Source organism: Triticum urartu, chromosome 2 (genome assembly GCF_003073215.2).
Source record: "Triticum urartu cultivar G1812 chromosome 2, Tu2.1, whole genome shotgun sequence".
NCBI classification, from domain to species: Eukaryota; Viridiplantae; Streptophyta; class Magnoliopsida; order Poales; family Poaceae; genus Triticum; species Triticum urartu.
The window spans coordinates 683,722,714-683,731,086 of NC_053023.1; positions in this window are offsets into that span (position 1 = coordinate 683,722,714).

Sequence of the window (8,373 nt, forward strand, 5' to 3'; positions counted from 1 at the left end):
CAGAATACTCGGGTTAAACTTGACGAGCCTAGCATATGCAGATATGGCCTGGGAACACTGAGACCGAAAGGTCGAGCGTGAATCATATAGTAGATACGATCAACATAGTGATGTTCACCATTGAAAACTACTCCATCTCACGTGATGATCGGACATGGTTTAGTTGATATGGATCACGTGATCACTTAGATGATTAGAGGGATGCCTATCTAAGTGGGAGTTCTTAAGTAATATGATTAATCGAACTTAAATTTATCATGAACTTAGTCCTGCTAGTATTTGCATATCTATGTTGTAGATCAATTGCTCGCGTATAGCTTCTCCGTTTAATTTATGATATGTTCCTAAAGAAAACTATGTTGAAAGATGTTAGTAGCAATGATGCGGACTAGCTCCGTGATTTGAGAATTATCCTCATTGCTGCACAGAAGAATTATGTCCTTGATGCACCGCTAGGTGATGGACCTATTGCAGGAGCAGATGCAAACGTTATGAACGTTTGGCAAGCTCGGTATGATGACTACTTGATAGTTTAGTGCGCCATGCTACACGGCTTAGAACCGGGACTTCAAAAACATTTTGAACGCTCTGAGCACATAAGATGTTCCAAGAGCTTAAATTGGTATTTCAGACTCATGCCCGAGTCGAGAGGTATGAGACCTCTGACGAGTACTTTGGCAACAAAATGGAGGAGAATAGCTCAACCAGTGAGCATGTGCTCAGAATGTCTGAGTAATACAATCGCTTAAATCAAGTGGGAGTTAATCTTCCAGATAAGATAATGATTGACAGAATTCTCTAGTCACTATCACCAAGTTACTGGAACTTCATGATGAACTATAACATGCAAGGGATGACGAAAACGATGGCCGAGCTCTTCGTGATGCTAAAATCAATGAATGTAGAAATCAATAAAAGCATCAAATGTTGATGGTTGACAAGACCACTAGTTTCAAGTAAAAGGGCAAGGGAAAGAAAGGGAACTTCCAGAAGAATGGCAAGCAAGTTGCCACTCCCATGAAGAAGCCCAAAGCTAGACCCAAGTCTGAAACTGAGTGCTTCTACTGCAAAGGAAATGGTCACTAGGAAGCGGAACTGCCCCAAATACTTGGCCGATAAGAAGGATGGCAAAGTGAACAAAAGTATATATGATATACATGTTATTGATGTGTACTTTACTAGTGTTCATAGTAACCCCTGGGTATTTGATACTGCTTCAGTTGCTATGGTTAGTAACTCAAAACATGGGTTGCAAAATGAATAGAGACTAGTTAAGGACAAGGTGACGATGTGTGTTGGAAATAATTCCAAGGTTGATAAGATCACCATCGCACACTCCTTTTTACCTTCGGGATTAGTGTTGAACCTAAAATAAATGTTATTTGGTGTTTGCGTTGAGCATGAATATGATTGGATCATATTTATTGCAATACGGTTATTCATTTAAGTCAAAGAATAATTGTTGTTATGTTTACATGAATAAAACCTTCTATGGTCATACACTTAATATAAATGGTTTATTGAATCTCGATCGTAGTGATACACATATTCATAATATAGATGCCAAAAGATGCAAAGCTGATAATGATAGTGCAACATACTTGTGGCACTTGCGTTTAGGTCATATTGGTGTAAAGTGCATGAAGAAACTCCATGCGGATGGACTTTTGGAATCACTTGATTATGAATCATTTGATGCTTGCGAACCATGCCTCATGGGAAAGATGACTAAGACTCCGTTCTTCGGAACAATGGAGTGAGCCGCTGACTTATTGGAAATAATACATACCGATGTATGCGGTCCGATGAGTGTTGAGGCTCGCGGCGGGTATCGTTATTTTCTGACCTTCTCAGATGATTTGAGCAGATACGAGTATATCTACTTAATGAAACACCAAGTTTGAAACGTTTGAAAAGTTTAAAGAATTTCAGAGTGAAGTGGAGAATCATCGTAACAAGAAAATAAAGTTTCTATGATCTGATCATGGAGACGAAATATTTGAATTACGAGTTTGGCCTTCAGTTGAAAGTTGAAACAATGTCGAATAGTTTCGCAACTCACGCCACCTGGAACACCACAGTGTAATGGTGTGTTCGAACGTCATGACCGTACTTTATTAGATATGGTGCGATCTATGGTGTCTCTTATCGATTTACCACTATCGTTTTGGGGTTGTGCATTAGAGACAGCTGCATTCACGTTAAATAGGGCACCGTTTAAAAATCCGTTGAGATGACACCGTATGAACTGTGGTTAGCAAGAAACCTAAGCTGTCATTTCTTAAAGTTTGGGGTTGCGATGCTTATGTGAAAAAAGTTTCAGCCTGATAAGCTCAAACCCAAATCGGAGAAGTGCGTCTTCATAGGATACCCAAAAGAAACTGTTGGGTACACCTTTTATCACAGATCCGAAGGCAAGATATTCGTTGCTAAAAATGGATCCTTTCTAGAGAAGAAATTTCTCTCAAAAGAAGTGAGTGGGAGGAAAGTAGAACTTGATGAGGTAATTGTACCTTCTCCCGAATTGGAAAGTAGTTCATCACATAAATCAGTTCTAGTGATTCCTACGCCAATTAGTGATGAAGCTAATGATGATGATCATGAAACTTCAGATCAAGTGACTACCGAACCTCGTAGGTCAAGCAGAGTATGGTCCGCACAAGAGTGGTACGGTAATCCTATTCTGGAGGTCGTGTCACTAGACCATGACAAACCTACGAACTATGAGGAAGCGATGATGAGGCCAGATTTCGCAAAATGACTTGAGGCCATGAAATCTGAGATGGGATCCATGTATAAGAACAAAGTGTGGACTTTGGTTGACTTGACCAATGATCCGCAAGACATTGAGAATAAATGGATCTTCAAGAGGAAGACAGACGCTGATAGTAGTATTACTATATACAAAGCTCGAATTGTCGCAAAAGGTTTTCGACAAGTTCAAGATGTTGACTATGATGAGATTTTCTCACTCGTAGCAATGCTTACGTCTGTCCGAATCATGTTAGCAATTGCCACATTTTATGAAATCTAGCAAATGGATGTCAAAACTGCATTCCTTAATGGATTTCTTAAAGAAGAGTTGTATATGATGCAAGAAGAAGGTTTTGACAATCCTAAAGGTGCTAACAAAGTGTGCAAGCTCCAGCGATCCATCTATGGACTGGTGCAACCATCTCGGAGTTGGAATATATGATTTGATAAAGTGATCAAAGCATATGATTTTATACAGACTTACGGTGAAGCCTGTACTTACAAGAAAGTGAGTGGGAGCACTACAGCCTTTCTGATAAGTATATGTGAAGGACACATTGTTGATCGGAAATGATGTCGAATTTTCTGGAAAGCATAAAGGAGTGTTTGAAAGGAGTTTTTCAAAGAAAGACCTTGGTGAAGCTACTTACATATTGAGCATCAAGATCTATAGAGATAGACCAAGACGCTTAATATATTTTTCAATGAGTACATACCTTGACAAGATTTTGAAGTAGTTCAAAATGGAACAGTCAAAGAAGGAGTTCTTGCCTGTGTTGCAAGGTGTGAAGTTGAGTGAAGACTCAAAACCCGACCATGGTAGAAAATAGAAAGATAATGAAAAATAATTCCCTATGCCTCAGCCATAGGTTCTACAAACTATGATATGTTGTGTACCAGACCTATTGTGTACCTCACCAAGAGTTTGGCAAGCGGGTACAATAGTGATCCAGGAGTGGATCACTGGACATCGGTCAAAATTATCCTTAGTGGAATAAGGATATGTTTCTCGGTTATGGAGGTGACTAAAAGTTCGTCGTAAAGAGTTACGTCGATGCAAGTTTTGACACCGATCTGGATGACTCTGAGTCTCAATCTAGATACATATTGAAAGTGGGAGAAATTAGCTAGAGTAGCTCCGTGTAGAGCATTGTAGACATAGAAGAATTTGCAAAATACATACGGCTCTTAATGTGGTAGACCCGCTGACTAAATTTCTCTCACAAGTAAAACATGATCACTCTTTGGGTGTTAATCTCATAGCGATGTGAACTAGATTATTGACTTTAGTAAACCCTTTGGGTATTAGTCACATGGAGATGTGAACTAATCACATAAAGATGTGAACTATTCGTGTTAAATCACATGACGATGTGAACTAGATTATTAACTCTAGTGCAAGTGGGAGACTGAAGGAAATATGCCCTAGAGGCAATAATTGTTGGGGATTGTAGAAGAAATTTAAAATTTTCTACGCATCACCAAGATCAATCTATGGAGTCATCTAGCAACGAGAGGGAGAGGAGTGCATCTACATACCCTTGTAGATCGCGAGCGGAAGCGTTCAAGAGAACGGGGATGATGGAGTCGTACTCGTCGTGATCCAAATCACCGAAGATCCTAGCGCCGAACGGACGGCACCTCCGTGTTCAACACACGTACGGAGCGAGGACGTCTCCCACGCCTTGATCCAGCAAGGAGGAGAGAGATGTTGAGGAAGAGGGCTCCAACAGCAGCACGACAGCGTGGTGGTGGAGGAGCAGCAGTACTCCGGCAGGGCTTCGCCAAGCTTTAACGGAGGAGGAGATGTGTTGGAGAGGGGAGGGGCTGCGCCTTTGACGTGGTATGCAGTCCTCCCCTTGCCCCTCTATTTATAGGGGAAGGGAGAAGGGGGCCGGCCCCCTCTAGATGAGATCTAGAGGGGGGCGGCGGCCAAGGAGGAGGGGGCTTGCCCCCCAAGCCAAGGGGGGGCGCCCCCTTTAGGGTTCCCCCAACCCTAGGCGCATGGGCCCTTGGGGGGTTGGCGCCCCAGCCCACTTGGGGCTGGTTCCCTTCCCTTTACAACCCATAAGGCCCTCTGGGAGAGGTGGCCCCTCCCGGTGGACCCCCGGAACCCCTCCAGTGGCCCCGGTACAATACCGATATGCCCCTGAACCTTTCCGGTGACCGTATGACAACTTCCCACATATAAATCTTCACCTCCGGACCATTACGGAACTCCTCGTGACGTCCGGGATCTCATCCGAGACTCTCAACAACATTCGGTAATCACATACAAGTCTTCCTAATAACCCTAGCGTCATCGAACCTTAAGTGTGTAGACCCTACGGGTTCGGGAACCATGCAGACATGACCGAGACAACTCTCCGGCCAATAACCAACAGCGGGATCTGGATACCCATGTTGGCTCCCACATGTTCCACGATGATCTCATCAGATGAACCACGATGTCGAGGATTCAAGCAATCCCGTATACAATTCCCTTTGTCAATCGGTACGTTACTTGCCCGAGATTCGATCGTGGTTATCCCAATACCTCGTTTAATCTCGTTACCGGCAAGTCACTTTACTCATTCCGTAACACATCATCACGTGACCAACCCTTAGTCACATTGAGATCATTACGATGATGTCTTACCGAGTGGGCCCAGAGATACCTCTCCATCATGCGGAGTGACAAATCCCAGTCTCGATTCGTGCCGACCCAACAGACACTTTCGGAGATACCCGTAGTGCACCTTTATAGTCACCCAGTTACGTTGTGACGTTTGGCACACCCAAAGTATTCCTACAGTATCCGGGAGTTGCACAATCTCATGGTCTAAGGAAAAGATACTTGACATTAGAAAAGCTCTAGCAGACGAACTACACGATCTTGTGCTATGCTTAAGATTGGGTCTTGTCCATCACATCATTCTCCTAATGATGTGATCCCATTATCAATGACATCTAATGTCCATAGTCAGGAAACCATGACTATGTGTTGATCAACGAGCTAGTCAACTAGAGGCTCACTAGGGACATGTTGTGGTCTATGTATTCACACATGTATTACGATTTCCAGATAGCACAATTATAGCATGAATAATAGACAATTATCATGAACAAGGAAATATAATAATAACCATTTTATTATTGCCTCTAGGGAATATTTCCAACTGTCTCCCACTTGCACTAGAGTCAATAATCTAGTTACATTGTGATGAATCGAACACCCATAGAGTTCTGGTGTTGATCATGTTTTGCTCGAGGAAGAGGTTTAGTCAACGGATCTGCGACATTCAGGTCAGTGTGCACTTTACAAATATCTATGTCTCCATTTTGAACATTTTCACGAATGGAGTTGAAGTGACGCTTGATATGCCTGGTCTTCCTGTGAAACCTGGGCTCCTTGGCAAGGGCAATAGCTCCAGTGTTGTCACAGAAGAGAGTCATCGGGCCCGACGCATTGGGAATAACTCCTAGGTCGGTAATGAACTCCTTCACCCAGATTGCTTCTTGTGCTGCCTCCGAGGCTGCCATGTACTCCGCTTCACATGTAGATCCCGCCACGACGCTTTGCTTGCAACTGCACTAGCTAACTGCCCCACCATTCAAAATATACACGTATCTGGTTTGTGACTTAGAGTCATCCAGATCTGTGTCGAAGCTAGCATCGACGTAACCCTTTACGACGAGCTCTTCGTCACCTCCATAGACGAGAAACATATCCTTAGTCCTTTTTAGGTACTTCAGGATATTCTTGACCGCTGTCCAGTGTTCCATGCCGGGATTACTTTGGTACCTTCCTACCAAACTTACGGCAAGGTTTACATCAGGTCTGGTACACAGCATGTCATACATGATAGACCCTATGGCCAAGGCATAGGGGACGACACTCATCTTTTCTCTATCTTCTGCCATGGTCGGGCATTGAGCCGTGCTCAATCTCATACCTTGCAATATAGGCAAGAACCCCTTCTTGGACTGATCCATATTGAACTTCTTCAATATCTTGTCAAGGTACGTACTTTGTGAAAGACCAATGAGGCGTCTCGATCTATCTCTATAGATCTTGATGCCTAATATATAAGCAGCTTCTCCAAGGTCCTTCATTGAAAAACACTTGTTCAAGTAGGCCTTTATGCTTTCCAAGAATTCTATATCATTTCCCATCAATAGTATGTCATCCACATATAATATGAGAAATGCTACAGAGCTCCCACTCACTTTCTTGTAAACACAGGCTTCTCCATAAGTCTGCGTAAACCCAAACGCTTTGATCATCTCATCAAATCGAATGTTCCAACTCCGAGATGCTTGCACCAGCCCATAGATTGAGCGTTGGAGCTTGCACACCTTGTCAGCATTCTTAGGATCGACAAAACCTTCCGGCTGCATCATATACAATTCTTCCTTAAGGAAACCATTAAGGAATGTCGTTTTGACGTCCATTTGCCATATCTCATAATCATAGAATGCGGCAATTGCTAACATGATTCGGACAGACTTTAGCTTCGCTACGGGTGAGAAAGTCTCATCGTAGTCAACCCCTTGAACTTGTCAATAACGCTTAGCGACAAGCCGAGCCTTATAGATGGTCACATTACCATCCGCGTTTGTCTTCTTCTTAAAGATCCATTTATTTTCTATGGCTCGCCGATCAACGGGCAAGTCAGTCAAAGTCCATACTTTGTTTTCATACATGGATCCTATCTCGGATTTCATGGCTTCCAGCCATTTGTCGGAATCTGGGCCCGCCATCGCTTCTTCATAGCTCGAACGTTCACCATTGTCTAACAACATGATTTCCAAGACAGGGTTGCCGTACCACTCTGGTGCGGAACGTGTCCTTGTGGACCTTCGAAGTTCAGTAGCAACTTGATCTGAAGTTTCATGATCATCATCATTAACTTCCTCCCTAGTCGGTGAAGGCACCTCAGGAACAATTTCTTGAGCTGCGCCACTCTCCGGTTCAAGAGGCAATACTTCATCAAGTTCTACTTTCCTCCCACTTACTTCTTTCGAGAGAAACTCTTTCTCTAGAAAGGATCCATTCTTGGCAACAAAGGTCTTGCCTTCGGATCTAAGATAGAAGGTATACCCAATAGTTTTTCTTTAGGGTATCCTATGAAGACGCATTTTTCCGATTCGTGTTCGAGCTTTTCAGGTTGAAGTTTCTTGACATAAGCATCGCATCCCCAAACTTTCAGAAAACGACAGCTTAGGTTTCTTGCCAAACCACAATTCATACGGTGTCGTCTCAACAGATTTCGACGGAGCCCTATTTAAAGTGAATGCGGCAGTCTCTATAGCATAACCCCAAAATGATAGCGGTAGATCGGTAAGAGACATCATAGATCGTACCATATCCAATAGGGTGCAATTACGACGATCAGACACACCATTACGCTGTGGTGTTCCAGGCGGCGTGAGTTGTGAAACTATTCCACATTTCCTTAAGTGCGTGCCAAATTCGTGACTCAAATATTCTCCCCCACGATCTGATCGTAAGAACTTGATTTTCCTGTCACGTTGATTCTCAACCTCACTCTGAAATTCCTTGAACTTTTCAAAGGTCTCAGACTTGTGTTTCATTAAGTAGACATACCCATATCTACTTAAGTCATCAGTGAGGGT